The 20122-nt window shown below is 34.7% G+C and overlaps 1 long non-coding RNA gene across 3 annotated transcripts in view; it reads left to right on the top strand.

Annotated features, from left to right (window-relative positions):
* Positions 1-20122, top strand: part of LOC125259209 — a 117645-nt gene that overhangs the window by 76084 nt on the left and 21439 nt on the right. For 2 of the 3 annotated variants that reach the window (XR_007182754.1, XR_007182752.1), the window contains exon 7: positions 9894-10016. The exons of the other annotated variant lie outside the window; for it this stretch is intronic. This is a non-coding gene — a long non-coding RNA (uncharacterized LOC125259209). Of the gene's footprint in view, positions 1-9893; positions 10017-20122 lie in introns of those variants that run through there. 3 annotated transcript variants of the gene reach the window in all.

Here is a 20122-nt window from a genome sequence, read left to right as displayed (position 1 = left end):
TATTTGTTTTCTGTCTCTTCAGTTTACAGTCAGATAAATAGGGAAACGTTCGTTAAAATGCCTTTAAATGTCAGAGTGGTCTGAGCGCTGCTTTTTTAGAGATAATTAAAAGAGGAAAGAAAAAACCTGTGATTATTACTAAATTGGATTGCTTTTCTCCTTTCTGTTGAATCAGCCTTTCTAGCTTACATTTAGATTTGTTTTTCCAATTACAAAATGTCATTAAACTTTAAACTCTTCTTTCCTTTAAAGCTAGATTGGTACAAATAGCCTAAAACGAAGAGTCACACTACATTATGCTGAAGTATGGATTATTACTCAGTTTACAATAAAATAACCCTAACCCTAACCCTCAGGAAATATTCTGCAGAGGCCCAAGCAGTTGAGGCTCCAGGAGTTATGTAATGTATGTATGTCAACTGTATGTATTAACATTTTTGGAAACACAATCAGGGTATAAATATATCAAAATTTCTGTAGGAGAAAATATCAATGTCCTCAGATTACCCAGAATGCAATTTTTGAACTCCTGCTGACGTGTTAAATCAAATTACAAGTTTTTTATCGTCAGTCAACGGAAACATTGTATATACATATAGATGTCTATCTGTGGGTTTTTCAAATATTTAACCAATGAAAGTATTAAAAACAGCTTTTGACTAAACCTCATATCTCTATTAGATCCTCAAATGGTGGGTCAAACTTCATAACTCCACCTGCCTCTATTGTGAATAAAGTGCCACACACAGATTGGATTGTTTCTGCTTGTTTGCAATGCAATGGTAAATAAAAATAAATAAATAAATAAATTTAAAAAAAAGGTTCTTTTGAATAAGTACAGTGTTTCTTTACTAAAGAGAAGAGTATCTTATTTGTTGTCAAGTCATAGCCAATAGGCTACTGTCTTAAATAGTCTGTGTGTAGCACTTTGACTTTAATAACATGAGATTTTGGCCAAATGACAGAAAAAAAAATAAATAAACAACAACGACAACAACAAAAAACACATAGCTACAATAAACTTTATAACCAGTAAGTTGATGAAAATGTAATGTGATGCACTTACTGCCTTAGATACAGCCGTTATAATGATGGGGAAAACGTCCATTATTCTCTGTAATTCACTGGTCAAAAACCTTGTAACTCCTAAGTTTCATCGTAAGTTTGATTTTGGTAAAATTTTAAAGGGGTCATATCATGAAAATCTGACTTTTCCCATGTTTAAGTGCTATAACCGGGTCCCTGGTGCATCTACCAGCACAGGAAATGTGAAAAAAGGACAACCCAGTAACCTTGTTTTGGTAAGCCTTTCTCTAAAGAAAATTCCCTAGTTTTTCCCAGCTGTGGTTGCCAAAATAATTTTGTAAGAAACACAGAAAAACTGTAAACACATTTACAGAACAAACTGTAATTTTTACAGTATAAAACTATAATGTATAAACAAGAGAATTTGAATGTAAACCAGTAAATTCAGCAATAAAATCTATTTTGTATATTAAACATATGACAACCACCATCATAATACAGGTGGTAAAAGAAAAAGCCACATGAAGAATCAGAGTTCATCACAAGTACCTTTTCCATGAGCTGAAGTATATTCTAATATAAAGAAGGTGCAAAGAGTTATTCACGCAAACACGATACACCATCATGGTAACCCACAACACTTGCATAATGCAATAAAAATGCATTAAACAACAGATGTAGTAACATAAAACCCTAATGTACATAACTGATAACAAAAACTATTAAGAAACATGATTATTTAAACAGAATACTTTCAAATGTGGAGTGTCACACGGAATTGTGGGAATATCAGTTTACAGTTTTTATACATTAATTTGTTTGTTTTTACTTCTAAAAATTGTAAAATCTACAGCATTTTCCTGTGAAAATTACATAAAATGTCTGGTAAGAGCTTTTACAGTTTTTCCCTGTAGATTTGTACAGTTTGCCTGTAGTACGGGAACTTACTGTTAACCTATTTACAATTTTTTTCAGTAGCGTTTTTACATTTTACCATTAAAATCACATAAATTTTTTACAGTGCATGTGAAAAATCGAGTCGTTCTGATTTCGCTCCCCTTGTGACGTAGGAAGGGGATCTTATTATAATATTACCGCCCCCTGAATCTGTATGGTTCCACCCACGGCCCCGCCATTGTTTTCGCAAGCGACGAGTAACACTGGTCCTGGAGTGCAGCAGCAGCTGTCCCGCAGTTTAGCAACAACACTGATCAAACACACTTGAATGTCTTCAGGATTACTAAAGCTGTGTGAAGGAAGGTGATTTGTGTCAGAGCAAAACTCTGCAGAACAGCAGCACTCACAAACGATCGTCCCTGAGCTCTTGATTTGTCTCAGCTCTGTAAACATTATCACTGATCTGTTAATGGCTATAATAGCAAACTTATGAGTCTCCATAAACTCCCTGGCATCTGAGCTACTAAGGATGCAGTGGTGTAATTTTATTTATGAGGGAAATGTGTCCAGATAAATTCATATACCAGTATGTGTAAGTCATTAACACTAGAATGCTTCACACGATCGTCAGTAAAACACAGGATTTGCACAGAAATTATTCTCAAAGATGGATCGATACCAACTGATCCAATTTCATATATATTTACTTCATGTTTGCAAATTGTCTTCCTGAATGTGTTTAGTTAGCATGTTGCTAATGTACTGTTAAATGTGGCTAAATTTATCATTGTTTCTTACTGTATTCACGGAGACCAGAGCCATTTCATTATTTTCATTTTTAACCCAAAAATGCGTTTAGTCTGTATAATTCATAAACGCATCTTCATTCTTATCGAGTCTCTCCAACAGTGTGTGGCTTTAGCTTTTTTTATGATCCATTTTGCGAGTTATATTTGCTGTGTTAGCTTCAGTATTATGTATATATATTATGGAATGACAGGCGAGCTTGGGGGCGGGGAGCACAAGCTCATTTGCATTTAAATCAACCCACCCACAAAAAAGGCTTGATTTTGCTCACACCCAAATCGGGGCAAATTTGACAAGCTATAATAAATGATGAGCTGAAACTTCACAGACACATTCTGGGGACATCAGAGAATATTATATTACGTCTTGTCAAAAGCGGCATAATAGGTCACCTTTAATAATATAAATCACACATGCAAGTGTCTGACCACATACAGTATAAAGTCACAATATCAACTTTGACAAAGCGCCGTTTAGTTGGAAATTAATAAAGATATGAGGTTTCCACCCGACAGTGATGTTATACTGAGAAAAAATTGTAAATAATGACTTTTTTTGGTAATTAATAATTATTTCAAAGTCAAAACTGCAGATGTCAAAAATACAACAAAAACTGTAAAATTGTGCAATATTATTACAATTTAAAATGTATTTATAATATATTTATAACAATTAGTTTATAACAATGTAATATACATATAATATAATATTATGGAAGTAAATTAATGCCAAATGTTTTTGAAATAAAAAGCTTGTTGAATTGCTCTAACTGAAAAAAAATATGCATTACATTAGCTGTACTTGCATTTAGATGCACTGTATTTTTAAGGCTTGCATTTTTATGGGATGAAATTCAACACAGTCGTATATTTAAGCTGTGAATATTTCAATTAAAAATATTTCACACACATTTTCATTATTAAAAATTAAATAATTCATATTCAGATTTCAAATTTCACTTCCAAGATATTTATTCTGTTTAAAAATACAACCCATAAAATTCGACTAGCAATTTTCAGTCCATTTTATTTCACTTTACAAATTCGCTTCCACAAATTCAGTGGCTCAAATTCAACATTTCACATCCGGGAACTGCAGGAAGAGCAGTAGAGTGCCGATGCATCATCTCTATCTGCTGTTAGTCTTCTTCACCAGCAGGTGCCGCTAGCGGCTGTTTAGGAAGACCAAAGCAACGCTAGTAAGTCATTCATTCATAAAAACGGATTTACAGAATTAGAGCAAGCGGTAAGTGAATATGTGATGATTATCAGGGCCAGTATAAATGCAGAAAAGCTGATAAAGACACAAAAGCTGCATTTATGTTTAATTCAGTGTCTTTACGCTTACTTTCCCTGTGTAGCTACAGCTTTCTCTACAGTGAACAAGATAACGTTATTGCCCGATGCTGGTGTATAGATCAAACGTTAAATCTGAGATAGACATATATTTCTCTCTGTTGTTTAGTTTCCTTAACTTTGTATCGCAGTGCTGTGTTGTAATACTAGGGCTTCCCTCATCCGTCATAGCTGCCATCAGGACATATAAACTCTTAACACAGCTTAATGGACTCGTACAGTGATATAAAAGACCAAACTCGCACCTCATTTGTGATGTAGGTTAGACTATATAGGCTCCAAGAAAGCAGATACTGGCATAAAGTTGATTTGACGCTGAACGTTTGATTATGATATTCGCAAATTTAGGGACCGTCTCTAAAGTTACGACATTCTGTATTCACGTTTCTACCTTCTACCAAACTCTTGTAGACACACATGCACATATACATATTCAAACACACCTCACTCAAAGTACATGCATATACTATTTCTTTTTTTTTTTTTTTTACACGTTCATCACACAATTTTTTTTACTTTGTTCATTTTTTATTTTACCTGATCATAGATTATCCTGCTTATACAAATTTTAAATAAAATTTAGAAATAAAATTAACAAAGTAGAACTAATTGTGTGATGAATGTGTAAAAAAAAGAAAAAGTATATGTGCATGTACTTTGAGTTGAGTGTGTTTGAATATGTGTGTGTGTGTGTGTGTGTGTGTGTGTGTGTTAGAGAGAGAGAGAGAGAGAGAGAGAGAGAGAGAGAGAGAGAGAAGGGTGCATCACTCTTCGACCTGGCACCTATAGATGAACACTTCACAGGTAGTTTTGGTGATTGTTAATCATTCTCATCAAATGCTATTGAGCTTTAAATTATGGCATTTTTTTGTATGATCCAAAACAGTAGTGAAATACATAGCAATCTTTACATATTACTTGACAGTTTATTTGGAAACACTTTACAGTAAGGTTCATAATGTATTAACTAATGTGAACTATCCATGAGCAACACATTTGTTGTTGTATTTGTTAATCTTTGTTAACGTTAATAAAAATACAGCAGTTCATTGTTCATGTTACTTCACTGTGCATTAACTAAAGTTGACAAATACAACTCTTGATTTTAATAATGTATTAGTAAATGCTGGAATTAACATTAACAAAGATTAGTAAGTGCTGTAGAAGTGCAGTTCATTGTTCGTTCATATCAACTATTTAATATAAAGTGTTACCTTTTATTTTAATAAACATCAAAAATCTAAAAGGTTTGCATTATACCTGACACCTAGATGAACAATTTACAGTTGGTTTTGTGACTAAGTCATTCTCTTTAAATGCTATTGAAGGTAGAAACGTGAATACAGAATGTTGTAACTTTAGAGACAGTCCCTAAATTTGCGAATATCATAATCAAACGTTCAGCGTCAAATCAACTTAATGCCAGTATCTGCTTTCTTGGAGCCTATATAGTCTAACCTACATCACAAATGAGGTGCGAGTTTGGTCTTTTATATCACTGTACGAGTCCATTAAGCTGTGTTAAGAGTTTATATGTCCTGATGGCAGCTATGACGGATGAGGGAAGCATAGGCTGGAGCACCCACGGAAATGGTCGAGCACCCACGGAAATATACGAGATATTCTCCATTGATTTTAACCAATAGAAAATCAATTGGAGCTTTCAGACACTATCCAAACCCTTTTTTATAGTTTAATAAGACCGTTTATATGGGAATATTTTAATGGCAAACGTCGAGAGCGCATCCAAGTGATGCGCGAGCACAAATGGCTCTTCTCTCGATCAGATACATGAGCGCGCTCAAACACTCCTTGCATCAGATATCAGCGAGAGCATGACTCGCGACAACGCTCGTGAAAAGAATGTGCTTTTTGAGTCGAAATTGTCATATTGCTGCACAGATATAATGCAAATAAAACATCAAGTTGACGTTGATTTGAGTTAAATAAGAAGCGAACTAGCGCTGAAACGTGTTGTTTTTGAAATCATGCGTGGCTCGCTCGTGTAAGTTAGTCGTCTGACATACGCGTCAATCTATCGCTTGACTCTTCTTTCCAGGGAAATCATTAACAAAATGCACACAGACATGTCCCTGCTCTTGATATACAAACATTAATTAACTTCTTTGAACTTTATGAGAGAAAAAAAAAACGATATGAGGATAGATTCGAACCACTGATAATTAGAGCACGGCTGGACCTCTGACTGTATTAACAACATGATAATATTACATTCATATAATATGAATGTAATAAGGGGGGGGGGGGGGGGGCACTGGGCACCCACCGGCAGAAACATAAATCGGCGCCTATGGGAAGCCCTACTCACTAAAAAATGTTGGGTTAAAAATAACCCAACAAGTAACCCAACTATGGGTTAACATAGCACCTTCCCAACTGTGGGTTATTTTTAACCCAATGGTTGGGTTAAAAGCCAGTTGGGTTAAAACAATAACCCAACAGTTGGGTTAAAAATAACCCACAGTTGGGAAGGTGCTATGTTAACCCATAGTTGGGTTATTTACTAACTATGACTATTAACTTTTATTCATGATATTATTTTAATATATAAAATACACTTTGTTTTCTAGATTGTTTATTTGTATAAAATAATATGTTTTAACAAATATATTTTAAATTACAAATGAAATATTGTGGAGCCATTTAATGTAAATATAAGTGTACATATTATCAAAACACAAGTGTAAATCAATTCAAAACCTACACAAACATGTACAGAGTAAACTTAAAACATAAATAAAATATGTATACAAAACACAAAAATTCGAAATGAACACTATTTAAATATTATTACACAATTTTTTAACTAATCTTATGGTAATCACTACTAATTTAGTAGTAGGCCTAATTATACTAAAGCATACACAAAAGTGTACAGTAAATATTAAATTCAAAACCTATAAATTTGCAAACAGTACACAATTAAAACCTATATTTAAAACCTTTGCAACCATGTAAACTCAAAACATACATGAAATATGCACATATACATAACACACAAATACAAAATGAACACTAAATGAAAAACTACGAGTACACATAAATTCATAACATTAAATCCTTCAATAAATAAACATATCACGCGTACAGCAGGCGCTTGAGGTCCACAGTGAGGTCGGCCACAGGTAGGAATAATGGAATAGGACTCCGGTTCTATTTTGTGGGTCAACACTGTACATTGTATGCATTGATGTGTTGTAAACATACCTTAAGTAATAAAACCACAAATATGTTGGACCTAATGATGATGATCAAAGTTCTTAAGGAGGCAGCAGTGTTGAAGGAACCCCTCTTAATAGTCAACATTTGAAGTGGATCCAAAAAAATATATATATATACATAAAAAACTTGGGAGTTCTCTTTGTCCTCAAGGCATCAAGTCATGTGGATCCTGGCTTGTCTCACTGCTCAGGTAATGCATTGTATTAGTGCCAACCTTCAAAGAATAAATAAAGTTTAGTTGGCATGCACTGTGACAACATAAGCAATGTAAAATTATGTAAAAGTTACACTGAAGCAGTGCTATACTGAATTAAAATATAGTCACTGCATTACACCTGCTGTTAAAGGGTTAGCCCCCCCCCCCCCTATGTAAATGTAAAATTTTACATTTTACATAAAGGGGGGAGGGGGGTCTAATGCTATTTCATGTATTCTGACTTATTTACACTGTTAAAGAGTTGTATTCTCATGCTAAACATGCCCAAAATTTCAAAACACGAGTTGGATGTATGACGGATTCACTATTTCTGGTTTCGGATAGTTTTTTTCGAGCATGGCCCTTTATCGTATCCCTTATCATGTAATAAAGGACGGAATTCCTTGTATGGGCACTTCTCTCTGATAAGCAAGAGCACGCCCATCAACGCATTTCGTTCGGGTTACGGAAGCTAAAAGATTTTTCAACAGTGGTCACCAAAGAAGTGTGTTTTTGGTTGTGATGGAAAGACTGCCTTTTTTCAGCTTCCCAAAAAGCACAGCGTTAAGGGAACAGTGGATGAAGTTTCAGGGCTCGACAATAAGGACTGCCCGATGGCAGAGGGGCCAGTGTGAACGATGCTCGGGACAGTAGACGGAACGGTCACTTGTCTGATCGGGCCAGTGTTGTAGGGTATGCGATATATATCATCTATGTCTATGATATCGCAATTGTTGATTTAACGATCTGAAATTATCAAGTATGTCCCTCAATTTACAAAACCAAACAAAAACACACCCATTGAGCGCACGCATGCAATATGTGACGTAGTCTAGTAACAGTTAGGTTAGACTAGTGCGCGTGCATATTTAGAGTGTACGCTTTCACTGCGCGTGGTTTAGTCTATTAAAATGCCTTTAGAATGACCCAGAATTCAAGGTAAGGGGCAAAAATGCTCCAGTATATCCTTTATATTTATATCACTTAATATAGTTAACCAATATTACACAGCGCCATTTTTCTCCAAATATCAACAATTACAAATGTGATATTGATTTTATTCAGCGTACAGTTTAATGAAAAATAACTTAATATCAATGGACTTTCATTTAAGACACTAAATCGCCTGTTTCACTCCATTTCGCCAACGAAAATAGTTCCAAACAAAGTCCACACAATTGTTTTGATTCTCTGAGCAACACTTCCTGAATTGATCAGCCATTTGAATGAATCGGTTGAATCCAGTTGAATCTCAATGACTCGCTCTTTAGAAGGGACTTGCTGCCACCTACTGGCGGGTTTAATTTCAGGTTTAAAGTGTCTTTTCATTTTTTAAATAATTTCAAATAACCCTTCTGGGCCTTAAAAATTTTAGTTGCGTGGACTCTTAATGGAGGGACAGAAATTTCTTTAAATATCTTTATAAAGATTTTGATTTGCGTTCCAAAGATGAGTGAAGGTCTTATAGTTGTGGAACAACATGAGGGTGAGAAATTAAAGGGATAGTTCACCCAAAAATTAAAATTTGATGTTTATCTGCTTACCCCCAGCGCATCCAAGATGTAGGTGTCTTTGTTTCTTCAGTAGAAAACAAATGATGATTTTTAACTGCAACCGCTGCCGTCTGTCAGTCGTATAATGCAAGTCAGCGGGAACTTAGACTATAAGAGTAAATAAAACACAACAGACAAATCCAAATTAAACCCTGCGGCTCGTGACGACACATTGATGTCTTAAGACACGAAACGATCGGTTTGTGTGAGAAACCGAACAGTATTTATATCATTTTTTACCTCTAATACACCACTATGTCCAACTGCATTCATCACTCGATTCGTTTGGTCTGATCGCGCTCTGACAGCGGCAGTGATGTCTCGCGCATATACTTCAATGAGAGCGAGACATCACTGCCGTTGTCAGAGCGCGATCAGACCAAACGAATCGAGTGGTGTATTAGAGGTAAAAAATTATATAAATACTGTTCGGTTTCTCGCACAAACCGATCGTTTCTTGTCTTAGGACATCAATGTGTCGTCACGAGCCGCAGGGTTTAATTTGGACTTGTCTAAGCAAGTTTTATTTACTCTTATTGTAGAAGTTCCCATCCACTAGCATTATTTGACTGACAGACGGCAACGGTTGGAGTTAAAAATCATCATTTGTGTTCTAGTGAAGAAACAAAGACACCTACATCTTGGATGCTCTGGGGGTAAGCAGATAAACATCAAATTTTCATTTTTGGGTGAACTATCCCTTTAATGACAGCATTTTCATTTTTGGGTAAACTAACACATTAACAAGCAGAATCAATATGTACAGAGCAGTGTAATTTATCAAAGCTAATTTTGTAGTGTTGCTTTTACTTACAGGGTGATTGTCAGTTAAGCTGTGCTTCATTTCAGCACCATTTTCCCATCTGTGAGACATGGCGATGATGGCAGGACAGCGGGAAGGGTTTTGAAGGCAGTTTCTCCATGACCATCTTTGAAAGACAAGTTTAAAAAATTTGTATTTATACCACATGTGTGTGGACAAATTTCACAAGCATGACATGGTCAATACATTTTTTCCCAAAATAAAACAACCCTTCACTATTCTGAACATCATTAAACTCAGCATTCCATTTCTTCAATAGTTTTTGTTCCAAAGGATCAAATCCATGCAGTTTGCTGAGGTTTTGTACGTCTAATGAACACATTAGCTTGGCTGTGAGGACTTCTTGCATTCTTTTGATACAAAATCGTTGTCAGTCATTAAACAACTTGGATTCTGTTTAAATTAAAACATAATGTATTAAAATGAAGGAAGACAACTGAGAAAAAAACAAAACAAGAGTAATAAACTGTACCCCAGTGTTTCCCAAACAACCTGGTTCTGTAGTAGCCCTAGCACTGCACATTTTGTCTCTCTAAACCTGATTTAACTTACCAGCTTGTTAGCAGAGAGACTCCAAGGCCGTAAAAGGGTGTCAGATAAGGAAGACATCAAAAATGTGTATTGTTGGGGATAATCTAGGACCAGTTGAGAACCACGGTCATCCAGCAGCATAAAACTTTCATCCACTTCTTGTTCTGTTACAATAAACAGAAACAGAAAAATGAAATATTGTCAGTAAGTTGTCACTTATTTAAATAGCTTACCTTCAAATGTTTCCATTAAATAGCAGGTTGTTGTAGTCTTTGCTTCACAAATTATTCCATTTGTCTAAAACACAAGTATAAACACATTTAGTAGCTACAACACAAATGCAAGAACTAACATAACGTTAGCTTCATAAGAAATAATAGTACAAAGATGCTTCAGATACCCCTGTAATACATTTACATGCATTACTATATAGAACATGCATTATTAATATACCACATTTCTGCAAATACCAGATTTGCAGTTAGTGTTACTACAGTAAATCTAATAAACAGTAGGTTATTTATCGATAACCACTCATGAACTAATCGTTCATTGGTTGCACAACGTTTTTCCAGGTTTTGCATAGAAGCTGTTGGGAATATTGCGCTTTTTCATCTTAGGCCTACAATATCTTAGATTTTAGCGAATTCAAACAGCTCTGTTGTAGTACCGTATGATCGAGGATCGAGGACCGAGCTCGCGCTGCGTAGGCCGAGCTGATAAACGGTCCGTGCGGCGCGGCTCGGCTCGTCTCAAACGGCACTTTCGTTCCGCATTTCTAAAAGACCTGTACAAAAAAAGTACTTTTTTAAAGTCTGAAGCTCAAATTTAGTTGTCATATTATGAAAGATTATCACGAAGACCGTAAAACATGCGTAATATTGGATAGTGATTGCTGAGACCTACTCTTCCTTAGTAAAAATATAAAATTCAGTTTTAGAATATAACGTTACGTAAGTTAATGTTTCACTACACAATACCTAATGTTATAAAAGTTTTATATACGAAAACGACATGGCTTACCTTCATAATCAGGCTGCAGCAGCTTCTTTCCGTTGACTGTCCCTGGACCGTTAAATTTTGAACCGTCACGGGATCCGCATTTAACCCAACAGATGGGTTATTAATAAAAATAACCCAACGTTTTTAAAAATGACCCAACATTTTTGGTAAATAACCCAACCTAGTGACCCAATATGTGTAACCCAACGGTTGGGTTAATAAAATAACCCAATGTTTTTTACTGTGTAGTATTACAACACAGCGCTGCGATATAAAGTTAAGGAAACTAAACAACAGAGAGAAATATATGTCTATCTCAGATTTAACGTTTGATCTATACACCAGCATCGGGCAATAACGTTATCTTGTTCACTGTAGAGAAAGCTGTAGCTACACAGGGAAAGTAAGCATAAAGACACTGAATTAAACATAAATGCAGCTTTTGTGTCTTTATCAGCTTTTCTGCATTTATACTGGCCCTGATAATCATCACACATTCACTTACCGCTTGCTCTAATTCTGTAAATCCGTTTTTATGAATGAATGAATGACTTACTAGCGTTGCTTTGGTCTTCCTAAACAGCCGCTAGCGGCACCTGCTGGTGAAGAAGACTAACAGCAGATAGAGATGATGCATCGGCACTCTACTGCTCTTCCTGCAGTTCCCGGATGTGAAATGTTGAATTTTCTGCCGAATTTGAGCCACTGAATTTGTGGAAGCGAATTTGTAAAGCGAAATAAAATGGACTGAGAATTGCTAGTCGAATTTTATAGGTTGTATTTTTAAACAGAATGAATATTTTGGAAGTGAAATCTAAAAGGTGAATATGAATTATTGAATTTTTAATAATGAAAATGTGTGTGAAATATTTTTAATTGAAATATTCACAGCCTAAATATACGACCATGTTGAATTTCAGCCCATAAAAATGCAAGCCTTAAAAATACAGTGCATCTAAATGCAAGTACAGCTAATGTAATGCATATTTTTTTCAAATAGTGCAATTCAACAAGCTTTTTATTTCAAAAACATTTGGCATTATTTTACTTCCATATAATATATTTAAATATAATAAATCAAATTTAAATATATGAATATAGAAACAGGTTATTTTAAATTGTAGTAATAGTTCACAAAATTACTGATTTTTACTGTATTTTTTATCAAATAAATGCAGCTTTGGTGAGCATCAGAGATTTCTTTCAAAAACATCTTTTTAAACAATCTAATTGTTCTAAACTTGTTGGGAGATGAAAGTTTCCTTTATCCTATATAAATACTTCCCTACTATTCATTCTATACAGGTTTTCCAAACACAAGAAAACACAATTTCATAATGACCAAATCACAGGTTGATTTGTCTTAACATTTCAGCAGAGTGTACTTTCAGTATAATTTCCCCAAATAACCTCTATCATATTGTCAGGGTTTTGTGTTTGTTCATGTACTGTATCTTGATTTCATGTTTAGCTGTTCAATTAATAAAGGATTGGTTCACTTCAGAATTAAAATTTCCTGATAATTTGCTCACCCCCATGTCATCCAAGATGTTTATGTCTTTCTTTCTTCAGTCGAAAGGGAATTAAGGTTTAAAAAAAAAAAAAAAAAAAAAAAAAAATCTTGAATGACATGGGGGTGAGTACATTATCAGGAAATTTTAATTCTGAAGTGAACTAATGAACTAACTAAGTGAACTAAAATACAGTCAAATTTGTTATATACCAATGAATTGACTAATTGACTTTTTTTTTTTTTTTTTTGAAAAGAAGGCATTTCAATAACTGATTGATAACCTTTTAATTGCCATTAAAGTGAATTAGCTGAACCTAAACATATGAGCCTGGCAAAACATGTCAGATGGACTATTTTAGCTGTTCTGTTCAGCCCCTTGTCTGTTCTCGTCCGTGTAATTATACGTCATGCATTCTTCTAGTGTTTATTAAAGTATCAGTGTTTGTTATATTTGTTAGTTGTTGTCCTTGCATCATGTATCTTATTAAAACCACACAGTTTGTGACACATATTCCCTTTGTGCATATTTTATATTTTTGTAGAGCTCGTCTGTTAAAATTCCTCTTTAATGCAAACTAATTCAATAAACTTGATTTTCAAGTTCCATGCTGATTAATTTTGCAATTTGCTTTTCTACAAAAGAGGCAGCTTACATTAGAAACATCATATGTGTGTGTCACCTAAGGCCTGACATGACCCAGTTTCAGAAAGGTACAATGGGGACTCTTCCTAATATATTGCTGTTTCAAAGAACAATCCTGCAGGTCCAAAGGCTAAGGATTTACTCAAAACACTTTTTGCAGTCCATGGTAAGGCTTCTGCAAAGAAATAGGAAATCGGTGAAGTGGCTTTGTTACTTTCTCTTGGATATTTTTGAACAATAGCACAAATACAGCCTGCCACAGGAAGACAGATGACAAAAACAAAAGCAAAAGCAACATATTAAAAGAGCTCTGCAGCCCTGTGAGACACACAGCTATATCATATTATTAGGGCTGTTAAACAATTAAATGTTTTGTTTTGATTTTTTTTTTTTTTCAAATTAATTACATTATATGCTGATTAATCAAATGAATAACAATTAATTTGTAACAAAATTTGCTAAAGAAAGCCGTAAGATGAATCTAGAAGAAGATAATTCAAAAGCATTACAATATTAAGGCACTAAATAATTACAAAACATTTGTTTCAGATGGCTTTGTCACATGTTTTAGTTCTGTGTCCAAAAGATTTCAGCTCATTTCTATGGTTTTTCGTTGTTTGATTAATCTGCACTCCTGTTATTAATTTTGCCCTGTGTTTCTTTCACTTCTTTGTCAGTTCTCGTCACATTTTATGCCTGCTACAGACTTTGCATTACAAATCACACTGCACGACATGGATCTAATAAACTTGGGTATGACATGTAGATTGTATGATGATGACATCTATTAAATCGTAGGCTATGACACAAGATAGTATAGAAGAATAAGACGTCATCGGCATTCGTTAGTGGTAAACAGATTCGCACTTTGGCAATTATGGTTTTTATGTGTGCTGAAAACAAAAGAGGAGGAAGCAAAAGAGGAATAATATGGTTGTGGTCATGGCTAGGGGAAACGAGGCCAACTTGGCAAATGGAGCTTGACGTATACAGTTTTCACATCGATCAATACGTCATTTCATGTTGCATTTTCATTGGCTAGTCAGTAGACATAGGTCGTAGCACCAAACACACTATGAGATGGTCATGCTAAATTTCTGATACTGTCAGAAAATGATCATAGGCTATCTTTAGTCACAAGACTGTGACAATGGCCATGTTTGAACCTCTCTCACTGTACGATGTAGGAGCCATGATGACAGAAATCATCACGATTGGTCATCTTTCATCTGGGACAGCCCAAAATCGTACAATGTGTACCAGGCATTACCTGGTTGTTCTGTTGATCTTTCTAGTTTCTGAGTTCTTTGTTAATAAAGCTTAAACTGCTGGATTTAGATCTGTTCATTCATCTTTATTTTGCAACTTGGTGTGACTATATGGCCACAGTTTAGATTAGGGTCCAATTCTCACTATTAACTAACTATTAAGTATGACTTTTGCCTCAATAAACTCCTAATTACTGCTTATTATTAGTTAGTAAAGTAGTTGTTAAAGGGTCAGTTCACCCAAAAATAAAATTTCTGTCATTAATTACTCACCCTGTAAGACCTTCGTTCATCTTCAGAACACAAATTAAGGTATTTTTGATGAAATCTGACAAATTTCTAATCTCCCTATACAGCAATGTCATTACAAATTTCAAGGCCCAGAAAGGTAGTAAACGCTCTAAAAAATGCTGGGTTAAAAGCAACCCAAGTTGGGTTAAATATGGACAAACCCAGCAGGTTGGGTTAAAGGGCACCTATTATGCCCCCTTTCACAAGATGTAATATAAGTCTCTGGTCTGGTCAAGTTTCAGCTTAAAATACCCCACAAATTTTGCCCCTATTTGGGGGTGAGCAAAAAACATGCCTTTTACTATATTACTCCACTATATTTACTATATTAATCCAAAAAAACGTCTGGGTGAAAAAAACCCAATCTCTGGGTTTGTCCATATTTAACCCAGCATTTTTTAGAGTGAAGACATTGTTAAAATAGTCCTTGTGACTACAGTGGTTCAACTTTGTTTTGAAGTGACAACAAATACTTTTTGTGCTCAAAAACAAAACAAAAATAATGATTTTATTCAAATTCTACTCTTCCATGTCAGTCTCCTACACTGTTGACGTAGTAACCACAGTGCAGCGCTTCCGGGTTCTAAATCAGAACGCCGGCTCAGTATTGGCTGACGCTGTACACTTGAGCAGTTCATCAAATATCCCAGACATTATTTGTAAAAACCTTCCCAGCTGTATTCTACAAGTTATAAAATATGCAATAATGTTACAGGGATTTCTTCTCCTGCTCTCATACTCACATTATTAAACAACAACGACATACCCTGATGTATGACAAGAAGTCTACCATGGTGAATTCAAAACATGGCAAAGAATTATTAATTCAAAGGATTGATGTCACCGGTTCCTTCCAGGCTCAAGGCGGAGTCACATCCCCAGACTCCACTCAACAATAAATCACAGTCACATAAATCACAGTATAAATAACTCCATAGAAGAGCCAGATCTGTCTTTGTTATGCTCTGCTGCTTGTGTAACACCTTCAAATCCAGCAGTCTGTTGCATCAGACTGATATGAAGCACATTTGCTTAGATTTGAAAGGAAAGGCAATGCAAAGTCTGCATATGAACATTGCTGAAATGTAACTTCTGCATGTTGGAGACTGGAGTAACATTATTAGCTTAGTCGATAAAGAGCAGCACCTGCATTGATCATGGTTTTAATGGAGGTATGCCTCAAGGACTGGCATCAGTCGGTTGGCACGTCTCTCCAATCATCTCGTGGCGGATACCATAGCCCCTTCATCTCTAGCATGACATGAATCAATAAGAAGGGATGCATAAGACAATCAATGAATCAGAATGAGTATCATGTTGAAGACACTGAGGAAGATTTAAAATGGAGACTAATTCTTTCCCAGCACTGATGTTGCATCATCATCACACTGCAATAACCTGAGTAGTCTATGAATAATCCTATTTAAAGTGAGTTGAAAGAAAACCAAGATCTTGTAAAAAGTCCTGTATAGGTTCCAAAAACATCTACTATATCTGCAAAGAATGTTCTCAAATTGTTTTGCCTCAAGATCTAAATTTAGTAATAGCAACTCAACACACCATACTAATAAACAAAAGCTCAGACATTGATAATTTATTAATATATTCATTAATAAATAACTTTTGAATGCATATATTATTAATTATTTATTGGCTTATCTTTAAGTTTGAATGTTTGATTTGCAGTGGTTACATGCTCTCAATAATTCACTGCATAAAACACATTGTGGTTGGCAGACTCATATTAAATGTAGTATTTAACTTCCTTGCATAGTTTTATACATGGCTTTTAAGTATGAGGGCATATCACGTAACCTACATTGGCATATGCCGAACTAGTAAGTGACAGATGAATTCAGAGGGAAAAAAATGTTTGATTTTAAAAATGTGTAAACTTATATACTATTATATATTATAGTATAACTATATACAAATACATGGTTAGTTGCATTTTAATATTTGCATTCAGAATTGTTTTCTCTCTGCTATCTAGGATGCTATCAGAACAGTGCAATCTGTTTTTTAATCACGATCCACTGGATGACAACCACCATTTTAAGTGGTGGTGAATAACTAACTGTACTAAGTAGTAAAGCTACTGAAGTAGCTTTAGTGTAGCTTTTCCAGTGGCTTCTCTTCAAAGAATAGCAGTGAAGCACAACAGAACTCTACAAAAACATTGTAGAGTGTTATTCATTTTTTGTTGTTGTTGTCGTTGCAAAATAATGTCACAAATGGTTGGATGCAATGATTGCATGATGCATGAGAATCCAAGAAATAAAACAGTCTTAAAATAAATCTAAAACATATCAGATGACAGGAAAAAAAGCTTAGCAAAACAACTAGGGCTGCCCCCTAATATTTAATATTTCAATTTAAAGAAAAAAATCACAGAAAACATTATCAGTAAATTATTAAAATGTTTAGACAGTCTCTTTTTTTTTTCCATGACATTTTTTCATAATAATTAGTTTTGCCGGTGCACTACGGCAAGCTTTATTTGTGCACTTGAGCGCTGATTAGGCTATGTATTATATGTAGGCAATTAAAGGATCATTATTATGATTTATATGGCTCATTAATATACACGTGCGATTAGCCGTATTAAAACTGAAGGCTTAAATACACAAGGAATCAACAGAAACAGAAAACAGGTGTGCAACTCAATTCAGTAACCATAGAAACAAACTAGTGGCTGGAAAATAGGAACAAAGGAAACAGGTACAGGAACTAGAACTAAACCAAAACAGAACGTACACATGACAGTTAAACACTGCTGTCATGTTTTCAATTCAGTTATGTGTTTTCTAGTGTTATTAGTTACATACTGTAAATTTTATTAGGCATTTATTAGTTTAATGTGTTTAATAGAGACTGTCCTCCTCCAAAAAATGACCCTATAGGTCGTTTTTTCAAGCAGCTCATTATGACCTATATTTACTTTTTAAAGTCATGCGCCCTCTAGCTGGCGTAAAAATGATGACAGTGTCGTGTTACGTCTGTTGTCAGTCCTGTTCATTTTAATGCAATGTGTGGACTTTTTACACAGTCCCTTACCCGCAATTTGTCCTATTTCCATTTAGCAAAATTATTTTTTTATTATTATTATTAACTACTACACCTACCCCAACCCTAAACCTACCCTTAGTGATTTATAATGCATATACACTTTATGAGCACATGCGTTCCCTGGGATCGAACCCACAATCGCATGATCACATGATAGTATATTGTTGTATATTGCAATTCTCTACCAATTGAGCTACATGAAACCCAAAATATGACGTAGATAAAAGGGTACAATGCATTAAAATGAAAGTGTCCTGTTGTCGATAGGGACGCATATTTAGTAAACCCTCCCATGAGTTGTATTTCAGGGAAGTGACAAACGACCTATATGGATGTATTGTTTGGAGGACATGTTGGTTTAATAATGCTTTCCACCTAATTGTGATCTTCATTTGAGATAAAAACTGCTCTGATTGCAAAAACAAATTCTATAATATGACATTGCCCTCTTAAGTAATGTCTGCTTTTTGTTAATAGCTTGTATAGTGTATTGTATAGATTTGCTATTTTAAGAACTGTAAATTATAAGTAGGTCATACTGCAAAAAAAAAAAAAAAAAAAAAAAAAGCTTTAAAAGAAGCTTCTCCAGTATTGCTAAGAAACATCTAGCAGGTGTGTTGTTTTCATTTAAGAACAAAATTAGAGGATGTAAATGAGAACTTAGCAGAAGTTAGTCAGGCAATTAACAGTATTTAGCTGCATGAAGTTTGTTTTGCAACTTCCATCGAAAGCTATTTAGCTGCTGTGCTCATCACATCAGAAGCTTTGATGTGAGCACAATCCACCTTAAAAGTCACAAGAGTTAATGATAAAGTCCCACTTGCCCACCACTGAATCGACCATCTGCTTATCTAATTGAGTGTAATTAATTGTGCCACCCTAAATTATCAAACCTGTTAGTCATTCAGTGAAAAATAAACAATATACTGATAGGGTAAACCAACCTTGAATAGACACTATAAATATCGACACACAGTTTAAGTCACTTAACGCAGTGACTAAACAGATTCATGGACTTGTAGTATGCTTTAGATCCCAGGAACAATTCTTATAAATATGTAATAACTATATAATATGCTGTTATTACTATATATTCACTAGAGAGCAAATGATGTAAAGGCTTGTAAAACATGATAGTTTTCATGAAATCTTGGTATATGAAATATGTCCATTGAAGTTACTCTGCACTTATTATTAGACTTGCAGTAAACAGCGCCGAAATCCCAGTGTTACACCATGAAGTTGATGCAATTTGACATGTTCTTTTGCAATGTTGCAATCTTTTAATCATGCCTTCTGAAATATGCACGGCAGTGTCAAGCACATGATTTTGAACAGGGGTACTAACTGAAATCGAGTAATTCTTTCTATCTCTACTCTGCCTGGCATTTAGTTCGTTAAACATAACTATTAAATTGCAGGTCTCAAAAGTAAGGATAGTTCACCAAAAATTTATATTCCAGAACAGAAAGGAGAAAATTTTCTCTCTTTCCCAATGAATTACATCTAAATAAATAAAGCACCAAAATCTTATAGTCCATATGATGTGTGCTATATTCCAAATGAAAATGATAATCACTAATCCCCTCTTTTTAATTCCTTAAAAGGATAACTCAAAGAATAATTTATTCCTTAATTATTAATTGGACTTAAATTTGAGTCTGTTTCTCAAACAAATGTGCTATATGGATTTGGAGACCTGGAATATAGTGCATGACTCATAATGACCACTTTTATGATGCTTCTGTGTCCGTTTTGAAGCTTGAAAGCTTCAGTTCTCATTCCACATAATTGCATAAAAAAATAAAGGTAATCAGTCTTCTAATTTTCTCCTTTCATGTTCTGGTGGAAGAAAGGAAGTCATACGGCTTTGGAGCAACATGAGAGTTGGTGACATTTTTACAT

Source organism: Megalobrama amblycephala, linkage group LG23, assembly GCF_018812025.1.
Source record: "Megalobrama amblycephala isolate DHTTF-2021 linkage group LG23, ASM1881202v1, whole genome shotgun sequence".
NCBI classification, from domain to species: Eukaryota; Metazoa; Chordata; class Actinopteri; order Cypriniformes; family Xenocyprididae; genus Megalobrama; species Megalobrama amblycephala.
The sequence above is the reverse complement of the archived record's forward strand: the minus strand, read 5'-3'. Positions and strand labels throughout refer to the sequence as shown.